Genomic DNA, 20,627 nt, shown 5'->3' with positions numbered 1-20,627 from the left:
AAAGATCGGAAGGATCGAACACCTTACCATTCTTACACTTGCACAAGTCATATACAATATATGTTGTTTCTTATTCTTTGACATTCTTATTTTTATATATTGTATATATATATATATATATAACATTTATGTTTTTTGTGCTACTTCAATGTTTCAATTTCCCTCTGGGATTAAATATAGCGATTATCTATCTATCTATCTATCTATCTATCTATCTATCTATCTATCTATCTATCTATCTATCTATCTATCTATCTATCTATCTATCTATCTATGTACTGTGGCCAAAGTACTTTTGTCAAAAGGTAGGTTCTGTCACCACTTTCTCTTCTTTGGTCGCCTGTCCACCTGTTTCAGTTGAAGAATGCCTAACTTTTGTCAGAGAGCTTTTCAAAAACATGTTTGTTCCAAACAGCGCCAATATAGCAAGGGTATCGTTGGGAGTCCTAAGCGTTCCAACAACTTAGCATCACTGTATGTGATAAGTCCATGGTCTATGTATGGATGATGAACTGAAAAAGATGAAGAATCCAGAACTTTTGTCAGCTGGGTTTCAACAAAGTGCTCTATGTAAATGCTGCTTTTGCAGCAAGGGTTTCATGGCAGTGTATGAGGCCACATTTGAGTGCTGAAACCAAAGTCTTTCCAAGCACTCAGGCATCAACAGCAGCATTTGGGGTTGCTTCATCAATCTCTATTGGGACGAGGAATCTTTCGAGAGACACTGTAGACAAGGTTCATGACTAAGCAACGGTCTTTTTAAAACACAAAGTGGCAGCGGTGGGATTTGAACCCACGCCTCCACAGAGACTGGAGCCTAAATCCAGCGCCTTAGACCACTCGGCCACGCTACCCGAAAGCAGAGGCTTTTCAACATATTTGTGAAAGAAGGAGTCTGTACTTTCACACATCTTGGTCAAGTCCTTTGCCCAATCTTGAATTGATTGTTGCAAATAAAGGTAATGTTAGACAAGGATCTTGGCATGGCTCTCTGCTACAGTCATATGAGTCCTCCTATTGAATCTTTCCATATATGGACCAACGTTTTTGCTCAAAGTAGCTGTGTGTGCGCGCGAGTGCTTCAGTGGTTTCTCAAAAGTTTAGTGTTTACTGGCAGCAGTCGGCCTTGAACCCATCCCCCTGAAAGGACTAGAGCCTTAATCCAACACCTTGGATTGCTCTGTCACACTACCTGATGCAAGCTTTCCTTGCCTTATTTTTGATACTGGTTACCCAAGAAACTGGTTGGCAGAGTACTTTTGCCAACATTTAGCATGAGTTGCCACTTGTTCTTCTGTGTTTTCATTTCATTCTGAATCAGTTGAAGAATCTATAACGTTCACATTCAGGTACTTTTTCCAAATTCTCCCAGTGCAGCAGATGATTCTTTGGTGTGATGAGTTCCAACTGCTGAGAATCAGGTGGAACTCAGTGTCCTACGTAACATACTTTTGTCAATCAAGATTCATAGAGTGCCACACCACCGGTCCCACTTTGTTGCACGTGGGTCAACTCTGACAAAGTAAAAGTCCTATCTTGAGTGTAAGATTACTTGTTAGAGAAGTAAAGATAATAAAAGTTGCAGTACTGTGGCCCCCAATTGAGCACCACTGTCATCAAATGAATGAAACCTTTGGCCACTCTACTAGAGGAAGGCTGTTTTGTGCACATTTGTCAGCACCGATTTCCCATGACAACTGTGACCTGTATAAGTTGAAGAATGCATAACTTTTATCAGCGAGGCTTTCAATAAGGTGTTCGTTCCACATGGCACCATTGTAGCAGGGGTATTGTTGGAGTCCTAAGAGTTCCAACAACTTAGCATCAGTGTACGTGATAAGTCCAAGGCGTACGTAGCATACATGTGCCAAACCTTGCTCTTGGATGGCCAAAGCACAGTTCCCACTTTGACACACCTGTATGCACTTTTCTGCAGATTATACAGTGCATCTTAAGTGAATTGTTGATTGCCACAGTAGCAAAGACACTAAATGCTTAAGTACTGTGGCCCTTTGGTTGCTTGTTAGAGCAGCAAAGACACTAAAAGTTGCAGTACTATGGCCCCCAAGTTAGGACCACTGTCGTCGAATGATGGAAAGTTTTTTCCACTCTACTAGAGGTATTCTGTTTTGTGCACCTTTGTCAGCACCGGTTTCCCATGACATCGGTTTCCTATTGAGTAGGAGGTAACATACAAATACTTGGGTGTCTTCCTCGACAAGAAACTGGACTGGAAGGGCAATTCAGAAGCTGTGTACAGGAAGGGGATTAGTAGAGTTTCCTTTTTGCAGTTGTGTGTTGGGGAGGTAGCATCAGAGGACGAGAGACAAACAAGCTCAACAAACTGATCAAGAAGGCTGGCTTAGTCCTTGGCTGCTCTCTGGACAGTTTTGACATTGTGGTTAAAATGAGGACAGACGACAAACTCAAGGCTATCCTCGATAATACTTCAAAACCTGTCCATAATCTTCTGGCTAGACAGCAGAGCACTTTTTGTCACAGACTCAATCAGCTCCACTGTAGTAAGGAGCAGTACAGGAGATCATTCGTACCAACTGCGATGACACTGCACAATTGTTATTTTTGTGTAAGGATGCTACTGAGTGGTATTGAGTGCTAGAATTGTACTTATTATTATTATTATTATTATTATTATTAATATCCAGTCTTTTGTCATTTTTATTCTGTATTCACTGCACACCTAAGTGAATGTTGTAATGCACTGTCACTTTACCTGGTATACTGTAAACAGTGAAAGATCGGAAGGATCGAACACCTTACCATTCTTACACTTGCACAAGTCATATACAATATATGTTGTTTCTTATTCTTTTACATTCTTATTTTTATATATTGTATATATATATATATATATATATAACATTTATGTTTTTTGTGCTACTTCAATGTTTCAATTTCCCTCTGGGATTAAATATAGCGATTATCTATCTATCTATCTATCTATCTATCTATCTATCTATCTATCTATCTATCTATCTATCTATCTATCTATCTATCTATCTATCTATCTATCTATCTATCTATCTATCTATCTATCTATCTATCTATCTATCTATCTATCTATCTATCTATCTATGTACTGTGGCCAAAGTACTTTTGTCAAAAGGTAGGTTCTGTCACCACTTTCTCTTCTTTGGTCGCCTGTCCACCTGTTTCAGTTGAAGAATGCCTAACTTTTGTCAGAGAGGTTTTCAAAAACATGTTTGTTCCAAACAGCGCCAATATAGCAAGGGTATCGTTGGGAGTCCTAAGCATTCCAACAACTTAGCATCACTGTATGTGATAAGTCCATGGCCTATGTATGGATGATGAACTGAAAAAGATGAAGAATCCAGAACTTTTATCAGCTGGGTTTCAACAAAGTGCTCTATGTAAATGCTGCTTTTGCAGCAAGGGTTTCATGGCAGTGTATGAGGCCACATTTGAGTGCTGAAACCAAAGTCTTTCCAAGCACTCAGGCATCAACAGCAGCATTTGGGGTTGCTTCATCAATCTCTATTGGGACGAGGAATCTTTCGAGAGACACTGTAGACAAGGTTCATGACTAAGCAACGGTCTTTTTAAAACACAAAGTGGCAGCGGTGGGATTTGAACCCACGCCTCCACAGAGACTGGAGCCTAAATCCAGCGCCTTAGACCACTCGGCCACGCTACCCGAAAGCAGAGGCTTTTCAACATATTTGTGAAAGAAGGAGTCTGTACTTTCACACATCCTGGTCAAGTCCTTTGCCCAATCTTGAATTGATTGTTGCAAATAAAGGTAATGTTAGACAAGGATCTTGGCATGGCTCTCTGCTACAGTCATATGAGTCCTCCTATTGAATCTTTCCATATATGGACCAACGTTTTTGCTCAAAGTAGCTGTGTGTGCGCGCGAGTGCTTCAGTGGTTTCTCAAAAGTTTAGTGTTTACTGGCAGCAGTCGGCCTTGAACCCATCCCCCTGAAAGGACTAGAGCCTTAATCCAACACCTTGGAATGCTCTGTCACACTACCTGATGCAAGCTTTCCTTGCCTTATTTTTGATACTGGTTACCCAAGAAACTGGTTGGCAGAGTACTTTTGCCAACATTTAGCATGAGTTGCCACTTGTTCTTCTGTGTTTTCATTTCATTCTGAATCAGTTGAAGAATCTATAACGTTCACATTCAGGTACTTTTTCCAAATTCTCCCAGTGCAGCAGATGATTCTTTGGTGTGATGAGTTCCAACTGCTGAGAATCAGGTGGAACTCAGTGTCCTACGTAACATACTTTTGTCAATCAAGATTCATAGAGTGCCACACCACCGGTCCCACTTTGTTGCACGTGGGTCAACTCTGACAAAGTAAAAGTCCTATCTTGAGTGTAAGATTACTTGTTAGAGAAGTAAAGATAATAAAAGTTGCAGTACTGTGGCCCCCAATTGAGCACCACTGTCATCAAATGAATGAAACCTTTGGCCACTCTACTAGAGGAAGGCTGTTTTGTGCACATTTGTCAGCACCGATTTCCCATGACAACTGTGACCTGTATAAGTTGAAGAATGCATAACTTTTATCAGCGAGGCTTTCAATAAGGTGTTCGTTCCACATGGCACCATTGTAGCAGGGGTATTGTTGGAGTCCTAAGAGTTCCAACAACTTAGCATCAGTGTACGTGATAAGTCCAAGGCGTACGTAGCATACATGTGCCAAACCTTGCTCTTGGATGGCCAAAGCACAGTTCCCACTTTGACACACCTGTATGCACTTTTCTGCAGATTATACAGTGCATCTTAAGTGAATTGTTGATTGCCACAGTAGCAAAGACACTAAATGCTTAAGTACTGTGGCCCTTTGGTTGCTTGTTAGAGCAGCAAAGACACTAAAAGTTGCAGTACTATGGCCCCCAAGTTAGGACCACTGTCGTCGAATGATGGAAAGTTTTTTCCACTCTACTAGAGGTATTCTGTTTTGTGCACCTTTGTCAGCACCGGTTTCCCATGACATCGGTTTCCTATTGAGTAGGAGGTAACATACAAATACTTGGGTGTCTTCCTCGACAAGAAACTGGACTGGAAGGGCAATTCAGAAGCTGTGTACAGGAAGGGGATTAGTAGAGTTTCCTTTTTGCAGTTGTGTGTTGGGGAGGTAGCATCAGAGGACGAGAGACAAACAAGCTCAACAAACTGATCAAGAAGGCTGGCTTAGTCCTTGGCTGCTCTCTGGACAGTTTTGACATTGTGGTTAAAATGAGGACAGACGACAAACTCAAGGCTATCCTCGATAATACTTCAAAACCTGTCCATAATCTTCTGGCTAGACAGCAGAGCACTTTTTGTCACAGACTCAATCAGCTCCACTGTAGTAAGGAGCAGTACAGGAGATCATTCGTACCAACTGCGATGACACTGCACAATTGTTATTTTTGTGTAAGGATGCTACTGAGTGGTATTGAGTGCTAGAATTGTACTTATTATTATTATTATTATTATTATTATTATTATTAATATCCAGTCTTTTGTCATTTTTATTCTGTATTCACTGCACACCTAAGTGAATGTTGTAATGCACTGTCACTTTACCTGGTATACTGTAAACAGTGAAAGATCGGAAGGATCGAACACCTTACCATTCTTACACTTGCACAAGTCATATACAATATATGTTGTTTCTTATTCTTTTACATTCTTATTTTTATATATTGTATATATATATATATATATATATATATATATATATATATAACATTTATGTTTTTTGTGCTACTTCAATGTTTCAATTTCCCTCTGGGATTAAATATAGCGATTATCTCTCTATCTATCTATCTATCTATCTATCTATCTATCTATCTATCTATCTATCTATCTATCTATCTATCTATCTATCTATCTATCTATCTATCTATCTATCTATCTATCTATCTATCTATCTATCTATGTACTGTGGCCAAAGTACTTTTGTCAAAAGGTAGGTTCTGTCACCACTTTCTCTTCTTTGGTCGCCTGTCCACCTGTTTCAGTTGAAGAATGCCTAACTTTTGTCAGAGAGGTTTTCAAAAACATGTTTGTTCCAAACAGCGCCAATATAGCAAGGGTATCGTTGGGAGTCCTAAGCGTTCCAACAACTTAGCATCACTGTATGTGATAAGTCCATGGCCTATGTATGGATGATGAAATGAAAAAGATGAAGAATCCAGAACTTTTATCAGCTGGGTTTCAACAAAGTGCTCTATGTAAATGCTGCTTTTGCAGCAAGGGTTTCATGGCAGTGTATGAGGCCACATTTGAGTGCTGAAACCAAAGTCTTTCCAAGCACTCAGGCATCAACAGCAGCATTTGGGGTTGCTTCATCAATCTCTATTGGGACGAGGAATCTTTCGAGAGACACTGTAGACAAGGTTCATGACTAAGCAACGGTCTTTTTAAAACACAAAGTGGCAGCGGTGGGATTTGAACCCACGCCTCCACAGAGACTGGAGCCTAAATCCAGCGCCTTAGACCACTCGGCCACGCTACCAGAAAGCAGAGGCTTTTCAACATATTTGTGAAAGAAGGAGTCTGTACTTTCACACATCCTGGTCAAGTCCTTTGCCCAATCTTGAATTGATTGTTGCAAATAAAGGTAATGTTAGACAAGGATCTTGGCATGGCTCTCTGCTACAGTCATATGAGTCCTCCTATTGAATCTTTCCATATATGGACCAACGTTTTTGCTCAAAGTAGCTGTGTGTGCGCGCGAGTGCTTCAGTGGTTTCTCAAAAGTTTAGTGTTTACTGGCAGCAGTCGGCCTTGAACCCATCCCCCTGAAAGGACTAGAGCCTTAATCCAACACCTTGGATTGCTCTGTCACACTACCTGATGCAAGCTTTCCTTGCCTTATTTTTGATACTGGTTACCCAAGAAACTGGTTGGCAGAGTACTTTTGCCAACATTTAGCATGAGTTGCCACTTGTTCTTCTGTGTTTTCATTTCATTCTGAATCAGTTGAAGAATCTATAACGTTCACATTCAGGTACTTTTTCCAAATTCTCCCAGTGCAGCAGATGATTCTTTGGTGTGATGAGTTCCAACTGCTGAGAATCAGGTGGAACTCAGTGTCCTACGTAACATACTTTTGTCAATCAAGATTCATAGAGTGCCACACCACCGGTCCCACTTTGTTGCACGTGGGTCAACTCTGACAAAGTAAAAGTCCTATCTTGAGTGTAAGATTACTTGTTAGAGAAGTAAAGATAATAAAAGTTGCAGTACTGTGGCCCCCAATTGAGCACCACTGTCATCAAATGAATGAAACCTTTGGCCACTCTACTAGAGGAAGGCTGTTTTGTGCACATTTGTCAGCACCGATTTCCCATGACAACTGTGACCTGTATAAGTTGAAGAATGCATAACTTTTATCAGCGAGGCTTTCAATAAGGTGTTCGTTCCACATGGCACCATTGTAGCAGGGGTATTGTTGGAGTCCTAAGAGTTCCAACAACTTAGCATCAGTGTACGTGATAAGTCCAAGGCGTACGTAGCATACATGTGCCAAACCTTGCTCTTGGATGGCCAAAGCACAGTTCCCACTTTGACACACCTGTATGCACTTTTCTGCAGATTATACAGTGCATCTTAAGTGAATTGTTGATTGCCACAGTAGCAAAGACACTAAATGCTTAAGTACTGTGGCCCTTTGGTTGCTTGTTAGAGCAGCAAAGACACTAAAAGTTGCAGTACTATGGCCCCCAAGTTAGGACCACTGTCGTCGAATGATGGAAAGTTTTTTCCACTCTACTAGAGGTATTCTGTTTTGTGCACCTTTGTCAGCACCGGTTTCCCATGACATCGGTTTCCTATTGAGTAGGAGGTAACATACAAATACTTGGGTGTCTTCCTCGACAAGAAACTGGACTGGAAGGGCAATTCAGAAGCTGTGTACAGGAAGGGGATTAGTAGAGTTTCCTTTTTGCAGTTGTGTGTTGGGGAGGTAGCATCAGAGGACGAGAGACAAACAAGCTCAACAAACTGATCAAGAAGGCTGGCTTAGTCCTTGGCTGCTCTCTGGACAGTTTTGACATTGTGGTTAAAATGAGGACAGACGACAAACTCAAGGCTATCCTCGATAATACTTCAAAACCTGTCCATAATCTTCTGACTAGACAGCAGAGCACTTTTTGTCACAGACTCAATCAGCTCCACTGTAGTAAGGAGCAGTACAGGAGATCATTCGTACCAACTGCGATGACACTGCACAATTGTTATTTTTGTGTAAGGATGCTACTGAGTGGTATTGAGTGCTAGAATTGTACTTATTATTATTATTATTATTATTATTAATATCCAGTCTTTTGTCATTTTTATTCTGTATTCACTGCACACCTAAGTGAATGTTGTAATGCACTGTCACTTTACCTGGTATACTGTAAACAGTGAAAGATCGGAAGGATCGAACACCTTACCATTCTTACACTTGCACAAGTCATATACAATATATGTTGTTTCTTATTCTTTTACATTCTTATTTGTATATATTGTATATATATATATATATATATATAACATTTATGTTTTTTGTGCTACTTCAATGTTTAAATTTCCCTCTGGGATTAAATATAGCGATTATCTATCTATCTATCTATCTATCTATCTATCTATCTATCTATCTATCTATCTATCTATCTATCTATCTATCTATCTATCTATCTATCTATCTATCTATCTATCTAGCTATGTACTGTGGCCAAAGTACTTTTGTCAAAAGGTAGGTTCTGTCACCACTTTCTCTTCTTTGGTCGCCTGTCCACCTGTTTCAGTTGAAGAATGCCTAACTTTTGTCAGAGAGGTTTTCAAAAACATGTTTGTTCCAAACAGCGCCAATATAGCAAGGGTATCGTTGGGAGTCCTAAGCGTTCCAACAACTTAGCATCACTGTATGTGATAAGTCCATGGCCTATGTATGGATGATGAACTGAAAAAGATGAAGAATCCAGAACTTTTATCAGCTGGGTTTCAACAAAGTGCTCTATGTAAATGCTGCTTTTGCAGCAAGGGTTTCATGGCAGTGTATGAGGCCACATTTGAGTGCTGAAACCAAAGTCTTTCCAAGCACTCAGGCATCAACAGCAGCATTTGGGGTTGCTTCATCAATCTCTATTGGGACGAGGAATCTTTCGAGAGACACTGTAGACAAGGTTCATGACTAAGCAACGGTCTTTTTAAAACACAAAGTGGCAGCGGTGGGATTTGAACCCACGCCTCCACAGAGACTGGAGCCTAAATCCAGCGCCTTAGACCACTCGGCCACGCTACCCGAAAGCAGAGGCTTTTCAACATATTTGTGAAAGAAGGAGTCTGTACTTTCACACATCCTGGTCAAGTCCTTTGCCCAATCTTGAATTGATTGTTGCAAATAAAGGTAATGTTAGACAAGGATCTTGGCATGGCTCTCTGCTACAGTCATATGAGTCCTCCTATTGAATCTTTCCATATATGGACCAACGTTTTTGCTCAAAGTAGCTGTGTGTGCGCGCGAGTGCTTCAGTGGTTTCTCAAAAGTTTAGTGTTTACTGGCAGCAGTCGGCCTTGAACCCATCCCCCTGAAAGGACTAGAGCCTTAATCCAACACCTTGGAATGCTCTGTCACACTACCTGATGCAAGCTTTCCTTGCCTTATTTTTGATACTGGTTACCCAAGAAACTGGTTGGCAGAGTACTTTTGCCAACATTTAGCATGAGTTGCCACTTGTTCTTCTGTGTTTTCATTTCATTCTGAATCAGTTGAAGAATCTATAACGTTCACATTCAGGTACTTTTTCCAAATTCTCCCAGTGCAGCAGATGATTCTTTGGTGTGATGAGTTCCAACTGCTGAGAATCAGGTGGAACTCAGTGTCCTACGTAACATACTTTTGTCAATCAAGATTCATAGAGTGCCACACCACCGGTCCCACTTTGTTGCACGTGGGTCAACTCTGACAAAGTAAAAGTCCTATCTTGAGTGTAAGATTACTTGTTAGAGAAGTAAAGATAATAAAAGTTGCAGTACTGTGGCCCCCAATTGAGCACCACTGTCATCAAATGAATGAAACCTTTGGCCACTCTACTAGAGGAAGGCTGTTTTGTGCACATTTGTCAGCACCGATTTCCCATGACAACTGTGACCTGTATAAGTTGAAGAATGCATAACTTTTATCAGCGAGGCTTTCAATAAGGTGTTCGTTCCACATGGCACCATTGTAGCAGGGGTATTGTTGGAGTCCTAAGAGTTCCAACAACTTAGCATCAGTGTACGTGATAAGTCCAAGGCGTACGTAGCATACATGTGCCAAACCTTGCTCTTGGATGGCCAAAGCACAGTTCCCACTTTGACACACCTGTATGCACTTTTCTGCAGATTATACAGTGCATCTTAAGTGAATTGTTGATTGCCACAGTAGCAAAGACACTAAATGCTTAAGTACTGTGGCCCTTTGGTTGCTTGTTAGAGCAGCAAAGACACTAAAAGTTGCAGTACTATGGCCCCCAAGTTAGGACCACTGTCGTCGAATGATGGAAAGTTTTTTCCACTCTACTAGAGGTATTCTGTTTTGTGCACCTTTGTCAGCACCGGTTTCCCATGACATCGGTTTCCTATTGAGTAGGAGGTAACATACAAATACTTGGGTGTCTTCCTCGACAAGAAACTGGACTGGAAGGGCAATTCAGAAGCTGTGTACAGGAAGGGGATTAGTAGAGTTTCCTTTTTGCAGTTGTGTGTTGGGGAGGTAGCATCAGAGGACGAGAGACAAACAAGCTCAACAAACTGATCAAGAAGGCTGGCTTAGTCCTTGGCTGCTCTCTGGACAGTTTTGACATTGTGGTTAAAATGAGGACAGACGACAAACTCAAGGCTATCCTCGATAATACTTCAAAACCTGTCCATAATCTTCTGGCTAGACAGCAGAGCACTTTTTGTCACAGACTCAATCAGCTCCACTGTAGTAAGGAGCAGTACAGGAGATCATTCGTACCAACTGCGATGACACTGCACAATTGTTATTTTTGTGTAAGGATGCTACTGAGTGGTATTGAGTGCTAGAATTGTACTTATTATTATTATTATTATTATTATTATTATTAATATCCAGTCTTTTGTCATTTTTATTCTGTATTCACTGCACACCTAAGTGAATGTTGTAATGCACTGTCACTTTACCTGGTATACTGTAAACAGTGAAAGATCGGAAGGATCGAACACCTTACCATTCTTACACTTGCACAAGTCATATACAATATATGTTGTTTCTTATTCTTTTACATTCTTATTTTTATATATTGTATATATATATATATATATAACATTTATGTTTTTTGTGCTACTTCAATGTTTCAATTTCCCTCTGGGATGAAATATAGCGATTATCTATCTATCTATCTATCTATCTATCTATCTATCTATCTATCTATCTATCTATCTATCTATCTATCTATCTATCTATCTATCTATCTATCTATCTATCTATCTATCTATCTATCTATCTATCTATCTATCTATCTACTGTGGCCAAAGTACTTTTGTCAAAAGGTAGGTTCTGTCACCACTTTCTCTTCTTTGGTCGCCTGTCCACCTGTTTCAGTTGAAGAATGCCTAACTTTTGTCAGAGAGGTTTTCAAAAACATGTTTGTTCCAAACAGCGCCAATATAGCAAGGGTATCGTTGGGAGTCCTAAGCGTTCCAACAACTTAGCATCACTGTATGTGATAAGTCCATGGCCTATGTATGGATGATGAACTGAAAAAGATGAAGAATCCAGAACTTTTATCAGCTGGGTTTCAACAAAGTGCTCTATGTAAATGCTGCTTTTGCAGCAAGGGTTTCATGGCAGTGTATGAGGCCACATTTGAGTGCTGAAACCAAAGTCTTTCCAAGCACTCAGGCATCAACAGCAGCATTTGGGGTTGCTTCATCAATCTCTATTGGGACGAGGAATCTTTCGAGAGACACTGTAGACAAGGTTCATGACTAAGCAACGGTCTTTTTAAAACACAAAGTGGCAGCGGTGGGATTTGAACCCACGCCTCCACAGAGACTGGAGCCTAAATCCAGCGCCTTAGACCACTCGGCCACGCTACCCGAAAGCAGAGGCTTTTCAACATATTTGTGAAAGAAGGAGTCTGTACTTTCACACATCCTGGTCAAGTCCTTTGCCCAATCTTGAATTGATTGTTGCAAATAAAGGTAATGTTAGACAAGGATCTTGGCATGGCTCTCTGCTACAGTCATATGAGTCCTCCTATTGAATCTTTCCATATATGGACCAACGTTTTTGCTCAAAGTAGCTGTGTGTGCGCGCGAGTGCTTCAGTGGTTTCTCAAAAGTTTAGTGTTTACTGGCAGCAGTCGGCCTTGAACCCATCCCCCTGAAAGGACTAGAGCCTTAATCCAACACCTTGGATTGCTCTGTCACACTACCTGATGCAAGCTTTCCTTGCCTTATTTTTGATACTGGTTACCCAAGAAACTGGTTGGCAGAGTACTTTTGCCAACATTTAGCATGAGTTGCCACTTGTTCTTCTGTGTTTTCATTTCATTCTGAATCAGTTGAAGAATCTATAACGTTCACATTCAGGTACTTTTTCCAAATTCTCCCAGTGCAGCAGATGATTCTTTGGTGTGATGAGTTCCAACTGCTGAGAATCAGGTGGAACTCAGTGTCCTACGTAACATACTTTTGTCAATCAAGATTCATAGAGTGCCACACCACCGGTCCCACTTTGTTGCATGTGGGTCAACTCTGACAAAGTAAAAGTCCTATCTTGAGTGTAAGATTACTTGTTAGAGAAGTAAAGATAATAAAAGTTGCAGTACTGTGGCCCCCAATTGAGCACCACTGTCATCAAATGAATGAAACCTTTGGCCACTCTACTAGAGGAAGGCTGTTTTGTGCACATTTGTCAGCACCGATTTCCCATGACAACTGTGACCTGTATAAGTTGAAGAATGCATAACTTTTATCAGCGAGGCTTTCAATAAGGTGTTCGTTCCACATGGCACCATTGTAGCAGGGGTATTGTTGGAGTCCTAAGAGTTCCAACAACTTAGCATCAGTGTACGTGATAAGTCCAAGGCGTACGTAGCATACATGTGCCAAACCTTGCTCTTGGATGGCCAAAGCACAGTTCCCACTTTGACACACCTGTATGCACTTTTCTGCAGATTATACAGTGCATCTTAAGTGAATTGTTGATTGCCACAGTAGCAAAGACACTAAATGCTTAAGTACTGTGGCCCTTTGGTTGCTTGTTAGAGCAGCAAAGACACTAAAAGTTGCAGTACTATGGCCCCCAAGTTAGGACCACTGTCGTCGAATGATGGAAAGTTTTTTCCACTCTACTAGAGGTATTCTGTTTTGTGCACCTTTGTCAGCACCGGTTTCCCATGACATCGGTTTCCTATTGAGTAGGAGGTAACATACAAATACTTGGGTGTCTTCCTCGACAAGAAACTGGACTGGAAGGGCAATTCAGAAGCTGTGTACAGGAAGGGGATTAGTAGAGTTTCCTTTTTGCAGTTGTGTGTTGGGGAGGTAGCATCAGAGGACGAGAGACAAACAAGCTCAACAAACTGATCAAGAAGGCTGGCTTAGTCCTTGGCTGCTCTCTGGACAGTTTTGACATTGTGGTTAAAATGAGGACAGACGACAAACTCAAGGCTATCCTCGATAATACTTCAAAACCTGTCCATAATCTTCTGACTAGACAGCAGAGCACTTTTTGTCACAGACTCAATCAGCTCCACTGTAGTAAGGAGCAGTACAGGAGATCATTCGTACCAACTGCGATGACACTGCACAATTGTTATTTTTGTGTAAGGATGCTACTGAGTGGTATTGAGTGCTAGAATTGTACTTATTATTATTATTATTATTATTATTAATATCCAGTCTTTTGTCATTTTTATTCTGTATTCACTGCACACCTAAGTGAATGTTGTAATGCACTGTCACTTTACCTGGTATACTGTAAACAGTGAAAGATCGGAAGGATCGAACACCTTACCATTCTTACACTTGCACAAGTCATATACAATATATGTTGTTTCTTATTCTTTTACATTCTTATTTGTATATATTGTATATATATATATATATATATATATAACATTTATGTTTTTTGTGCTACTTCAATGTTTCAATTTCCCTCTGGGATTAAATATAGCGATTATCTATCTATCTATCTATCTATCTATCTATCTATCTATCTATCTATCTATCTATCTATCTATCTATCTATCTATCTATCTATCTATCTATCTATCTATCTATCTATCTATCTATCTATCTATCTATCTATCTATCTATCTATCTATCTAGCTATGTACTGTGGCCAAAGTACTTTTGTCAAAAGGTAGGTTCTGTCACCACTTTCTCTTCTTTGGTCGCCTGTCCACCTGTTTCAGTTGAAGAATGCCTAACTTTTGTCAGAGAGGTTTTCAAAAACATGTTTGTTCCAAACAGCGCCAATATAGCAAGGGTATCGTTGGGAGTCCTAAGCGTTCCAACAACTTAGCATCACTGTATGTGATAAGTCCATGGCCTATGTATGGATGATGAACTGAAAAAGATGAAGAATCCAGAACTTTTATCAGCTGGGTTTCAACAAAGTGCTCTATGTAAATGCTGCTTTTGCAGCAAGGGTTTCATGGCAGTGTATGAGGCCACATTTGAGTGCTGAAACCAAAGTCTTTCCAAGCACTCAGGCATCAACAGCAGCATTTGGGGTTGCTTCATCAATCTCTATTGGGACGAGGAATCTTTCGAGAGACACTGTAGACAAGGTTCATGACTAAGCAACGGTCTTTTTAAAACACAAAGTGGCAGCGGTGGGATTTGAACCCACGCCTCCACAGAGACTGGAGCCTAAATCCAGCGCCTTAGACCACTCGGCCACGCTACCCGAAAGCAGAGGCTTTTCAACATATTTGTGAAAGAAGGAGTCTGTACTTTCACACATCCTGGTCAAGTCCTTTGCCCAATCTTGAATTGATTGTTGCAAATAAAGGTAATGTTAGACAAGGATCTTGGCATGGCTCTCTGCTACAGTCATATGAGTCCTCCTATTGAATCTTTCCATATATGGACCAACGTTTTTGCTCAAAGTAGCTGTGTGTGCGCGCGAGTGCTTCAGTGGTTTCTCAAAAGTTTAGTGTTTACTGGCAGCAGTCGGCCTTGAACCCATCCCCCTGAAAGGACTAGAGCCTTAATCCAACTCCTTGGATTGCTCTGTCACACTACCTGATGCAAGCTTTCCTTGCCTTATTTTTGATACTGGTTACCCAAGAAACTGGTTGGCAGAGTACTTTTGCCAACATTTAGCATGAGTTGCCAATTGTTCTTCTGTGTTTTCATTTCATTCTGAATCAGTTGAAGAATCTATAACGTTCACATTCAGGTACTTTTTCCAAATTCTCCCAGTGCAGCAGATGATTCTTTGGTGTGATGAGTTCCAACTGCTGAGAATCAGGTGGAACTCAGTGTCCTACGTAACATACTTTTGTCAATCAAGATTCATAGAGTGCCACACCACCGGTCCCACTTTGTTGCACGTGGGTCAACTCTGACAAAGTAAAAGTCCTATCTTGAGTGTAAGATTACTTGTTAGAGAAGTAAAGATAATAAAAGTTGCAGTACTGTGGCCCCCAATTGAGCACCACTGTCATCAAATGAATGAAACCTTTGGCCACTCTACTAGAGGAAGGCTGTTTTGTGCACATTTGTCAGCACCGATTTCCCATGACAACTGTGACCTGTATAAGTTGAAGAATGCATAACTTTTATCAGCGAGGCTTTCAATAAGGTGTTCGTTCCACATGGCACCATTGTAGCAGGGGTATTGTTGGAGTCCTAAGAGTTCCAACAACTTAGCATCAGTGTACGTGATAAGTCCAAGGCGTACGTAGCATACATGTGCCAAACCTTGCTCTTGGATGGCCAAAGCACAGTTCCCACTTTGACACACCTGTATGCACTTTTCTGCAGATTATACAGTGCATCTTAAGTGAATTGTTGATTGCCACAGTAGCAAAGACACTAAATGCTTAAGTACTGTGGCCCTTTGGTTGCTTGTTAGAGCAGCAAAGACACTAAAAGTTGCAGTACTATGGCCCCCAAGTTAGGACCACTGTCGTCGAATGATGGAAAGTTTTTTCCACTCTACTAGAGGTATTCTGTTTTGTGCACCTTTGTCAGCACCGGTTTCCCATGACATCGGTTTCCTATTGAGTAGGAGGTAACATACAAATACTTGGGTGTCTTCCTCGACAAGAAACTGGACTGGAAGGGCAATTCAGAAGCTGTGTACAGGAAGGGGATTAGTAGAGTTTCCTTTTTGCAGTTGTGTGTTGGGGAGGTAGCATCAGAGGACGAGAGACAAACAAGCTCAACAAACTGATCAAGAAGGCTGGCTTAGTCCTTGGCTGCTCTCTGGACAGTTTTGACATTGTGGTTAAAATGAGGACAGACGACAAACTCAAGGCTATCCTCGATAATACTTCAAAACCTGTCCATAATCTTCTGGCTAGACAGCAGAGCACTTTTTGTCACAGACTCAATCAGCTCCACTGTAGTAAGGAGCAGTACAGGAGATCATTCGTACCAACTGCGATGACACTGCACAATTGTTATTTTTGTGTAAGGATGCTACTGAGTGGTATTGAGTGCTAGAATTGTACTTATTATTATTATTATTATTATTATTAATATCCAGTCTTTTGTCATTTTTATTCTGTATTCACTGCACACCTAAGTGAATGTTGTAATGCACTGTCACTTTACCTGGTATACTGTAAACAGTGAAAGATCGGAAGGATCGAACACCTTACCATTCTTACACTTGCACAAGTCATATACAATATATGTTGTTTCTTATTCTTTTACATTCTTATTTTTATATATTGTATATATATATATATATATATATATATATATAACATTTATGTTTTTTGTGCTACTTCAATGTTTCAATTTCCCTCTGGGATTAAATATAGCGATTATCTATCTATCTATCTATCTATCTATCTATCTATCTATCTATCTATCTATCTATCTATCTATCTATCTATCTATCTATCTATCTATCTATCTATCTATCTATCTATCTATCTATCTATCTATCTATCTATCTATCTATCTATGTACTGTGGCCAAAGTACTTTTGTCAAAAGGTAGGTTCTGTCACCACTTTCTCTTCTTTGGTCGCCTGTCCACCTGTTTCAGTTGAACAATACCTAACTTTTCTCAGAGAGGTTTTCAAAAACATGTTTGTTCTAAACAGCGCCAATATAGCAAGGGTATCGTTGGGAGTCCTAAGCGTTCCAACAACTTAGCATCACTGTATGTGATAAGTCCATGGCCTATGTATGGATGATGAACTGAAAAAGATGAAGAATCCAGAACTTTTATCAGCTGGGTTTCAACAAAGTGCTCTATGTAAATGCTGCTTTTGCAGCAAGGGTTTCATGGCAGTGTATGAGGCCATATTTGAGTGCTGAAACCAAAGTCTTTCCAAGCACTCAGGCATCAACAGCAGCATTTGGGGTTGCTTCATCAATCTCTATTGGGACGAGGAATCTTTCGAGAGACACTGTAGACAAGGTTCATGACTAAGCAACGGTCTTTTTAAAACACAAAGTGGCAGCGGTGGGATTTGAACCCACGCCTCCACAGAGACTGGAGCCTAAATCCAGCGCCTTAGACCACTCGGCCACGCTACCCGAAAGCAGAGGCTTTTCAACATATTTGTGAAAGAAGGAGTCTGTACTTTCACACATCCTGGTCAAGTCCTTTGCCCAATCTTGAATTGATTGTTGCAAATAAAGGTAATGTTAGACAAGGATCTTGGCATGGCTCTCTGCTACAGTCATATGAGTCCTCCTATTGAATCTTTCCATATATGGACCAACGTTTTTGCTCAAAGTAGCTGTGTGTGCGCGCGAGTGCTTCAGTGGTTTCTCAAAAGTTTAGTGTTTACTGGCAGCAGTCGGCCTTGAACCCATCCCCCTGAAAGGACTAGAGCCTTAATCCAACACCTTGGATTGCTCTGTCACACTACCTGATGCAAGCTTTCCTTGCCTTATTTTTGATACTGGTTACCCAAGAAACTGGTTGGCAGAGTACTTTTGCCAACATTTAGCATGAGTTGCCACTTGTTCTTCTGTGTTTTCATTTCATTCTGAATCAGTTGAAGAATCTATAACGTTCACATTCAGGTACTTTTTCCAAATTCTCCCAGTGCAGCAGATGATTCTTTGGTGTGATGAGTTCCAACTGCTGAGAATCAGGTGGAACTCAGTGTCCTACGTAACATACTTTTGTCAATCAAGATTCATAGAGTGCCACACCACCGGTCCCACTTTGTTGCACGTGGGTCAACTCTGACAAAGTAAAAGTCCTATCTTGAGTGTAAGATTACTTGTTAGAGAAGTAAAGATAATAAAAGTTGCAGTACTGTGGCCCCCAATTGAGCACCACTGTCATCAAATGAATGAAACCTTTGGCCACTCTACTAGAGGAAGGCTGTTTTGTGCACATTTGTCAGCACCGATTTCCCATGACAACTGTGACCTGTATAAGTTGAAGAATGCATAACTTTTATCAGCGAGGCTTTCAATAAGGTGTTCGTTCCACATGGCACCATTGTAGCAGGGGTATTGTTGGAGTCCTAAGAGTTCCAACAACTTAGCATCAGTGTACGTGATAAGTCCAAGGCGTACGTAGCATACATGTGCCAAACCTTGCTCTTGGATGGCCAAAGCACAGTTCCCACTTTGACACACCTGTATGCACTTTTCTGCAGATTATACAGTGCATCTTAAGTGAATTGTTGATTGCCACAGTAGCAAAGACACTAAATGCTTAAGTACTGTGGCCCTTTGGTTGCTTGTTAGAGCAGCAAAGACACTAAAAGTTGCAGTACTATGGCCCCCAAGTTAGGACCACTGTCGTCGAATGATGGAAAGTTTTTTCCACTCTACTAGAGGTATTCTGTTTTGTGCACCTTTGTCAGCACCGGTTTCCCATGACATCGGTTTCCTATTGAGTAGGAGGTAACATACAAATACTTGGGTGTCTTCCTCGACAAGAAACTGGACTGGAAGGGCAATTCAGAAGCTGTGTACAGGAAGGGGATTAGTAGAGTTTCCTTTTTGCAGTTGTGTGTTGGGGAGGTAGCATCAGAGGACGAGAGACAAACAAGCTCAACAAACTGATCAAGAAGGCTGGCTTAGTCCTTGGCTGCTCTCTGGACAGTTTTGACATTGTGGTTAAAATGAGGACAGACGACAAACTCAAGGCTATCCTCGATAATACTTCAAAACCTGTCCATAATCTTCTGGCTAGACAGCAGAGCACTTTTTGTCACAGACTCAATCAGCTCCACTGTAGTAAGGAGCAGTACAGGAGATCATTCGTACCAACTGCGATGACACTGCACAATTGTTATTTTTGTGTAAGGATGCTACTGAGTGGTATTGAGTGCTAGAATTGTACTTATTATTATTATTATTATTATTATTATTATTAATATCCAGTCTTTTGTCATTTTTATTCTGTATTCACTGCACACCTAAGTGAATGTTGTAATGCACTGTCACTTTACCTGGTATACTGTAAACAGTGAAAGATCGGAAGGATCGAACACCTTACCATTCTTACACTTGCACAAGTCATATACAATATATGTTGTTTCTTGTTCTTTTACATTCTTATTTTTATATATTGTATATATATATATATATATATATATATATATAACATTTATGTTTTTTGTGCTACTTCAATGTTTCAATTTCCCTCTGGGATTAAATATAGCGATTATCTATCTATCTATCTATCTATCTATCTATCTATCTATCTATCTATCTATCTATCTATCTATCTATCTATCTATCTATCTATCTATCTATCTATCTATCTATCTATCTATCTATCTATCTATGTACTGTGGCCAAAGTACTTTTGTCAAAAGGTAGGTTCTGTCACCACTTTCTCTTCTTTGGTCGCCTGTCCACCTGTTTCAGTTGAAGAATGCCTAACTTTTGTCAGAGAGGTTTTCAAAAACATGTTTGTTCCAAACAGCGCCAATATAGCAAGGGTATCGTTGGGAGTCCTAAGCGTTCCAACAACTTAGCATCACTGTATGTGATAAGTCCATGGCCTATGTATGGATGATGAACTGAAAAAGATGAAGAATCCAGAACTTTTATCAGCTGGGTTTCAACAAAGTGCTCTATGTAAATGCTGCTTTTGCAGCAAGGGTTTCATGGCAGTGTATGAGGCCACATTTGAGTGCTGAAACCAAAGTCTTTCCAAGCACTCAGGCATCAACAGCAGCATTTGGGGTTGCTTCATCAATCTCTATTGGGACGAGGAATCTTTCGAGAGACACTGTAGACAAGGTTCATGACTAAGCAACGGTCTTTTTAAAACACAAAGTGGCAGCGGTGGGATTTGAACCCACGCCTCCACAGAGACTGGAGCCTAAATCCAGCGCCTTAGACCACTCGGCCACGCTACCCGAAAGCAGAGGCTTTTCAACATATTTGTGAAAGAAGGAGTCTGTACTTTCACACATCCTGGTCAAGTCCTTTGCCCAATCTTGAATTGATTGTTGCAAATAAAGGTAATGTTAGACA

General features: G+C 40.6%; 8 non-coding genes across 8 annotated transcripts; all 8 read right to left on the bottom strand.

Moving 5' to 3' along the window:
* Positions 1 to 772: 772 nt before the first annotated feature.
* Positions 773 to 854, bottom strand: trnal-uag (transfer RNA leucine (anticodon UAG)). The gene has a single exon. It is a non-coding gene; the product is annotated as a tRNA-Leu (tRNA).
* Positions 855 to 3,594: 2,740 nt separating this feature from the next.
* On the bottom strand, positions 3,595 to 3,676 carry trnal-uag (transfer RNA leucine (anticodon UAG)). The gene has a single exon. It is a non-coding gene; the product is annotated as a tRNA-Leu (tRNA).
* A 2,738-nt stretch (positions 3,677 to 6,414) lies between these two features.
* trnal-uag (transfer RNA leucine (anticodon UAG)) lies at positions 6,415 to 6,496 on the bottom strand. The gene has a single exon. It is a non-coding gene; the product is annotated as a tRNA-Leu (tRNA).
* Positions 6,497 to 9,189: 2,693 nt separating this feature from the next.
* Positions 9,190 to 9,271, bottom strand: trnal-uag (transfer RNA leucine (anticodon UAG)). The gene has a single exon. It is a non-coding gene; the product is annotated as a tRNA-Leu (tRNA).
* Positions 9,272 to 11,990: 2,719 nt separating this feature from the next.
* On the bottom strand, positions 11,991 to 12,072 carry trnal-uag (transfer RNA leucine (anticodon UAG)). The gene has a single exon. It is a non-coding gene; the product is annotated as a tRNA-Leu (tRNA).
* Positions 12,073 to 14,811: 2,739 nt separating this feature from the next.
* trnal-uag (transfer RNA leucine (anticodon UAG)) lies at positions 14,812 to 14,893 on the bottom strand. Its single transcript has one exon. It is a non-coding gene; the product is annotated as a tRNA-Leu (tRNA).
* A 2,733-nt stretch (positions 14,894 to 17,626) lies between these two features.
* trnal-uag (transfer RNA leucine (anticodon UAG)) lies at positions 17,627 to 17,708 on the bottom strand. Its single transcript has one exon. It is a non-coding gene; the product is annotated as a tRNA-Leu (tRNA).
* A 2,719-nt stretch (positions 17,709 to 20,427) lies between these two features.
* trnal-uag (transfer RNA leucine (anticodon UAG)) lies at positions 20,428 to 20,509 on the bottom strand. Its single transcript has one exon. It is a non-coding gene; the product is annotated as a tRNA-Leu (tRNA).
* Positions 20,510 to 20,627: the final 118 nt, after the last annotated feature.

Source organism: Electrophorus electricus, chromosome 15 (assembly GCF_041902795.1).
Source record: "Electrophorus electricus isolate QZ-2024a chromosome 15, ASM4190279v1, whole genome shotgun sequence".
Classification (NCBI taxonomy): domain Eukaryota; kingdom Metazoa; phylum Chordata; class Actinopteri; order Gymnotiformes; family Gymnotidae; genus Electrophorus; species Electrophorus electricus.
The sequence above is the reverse complement of the archived record's forward strand: the minus strand, read 5'-3'. Positions and strand labels throughout refer to the sequence as shown.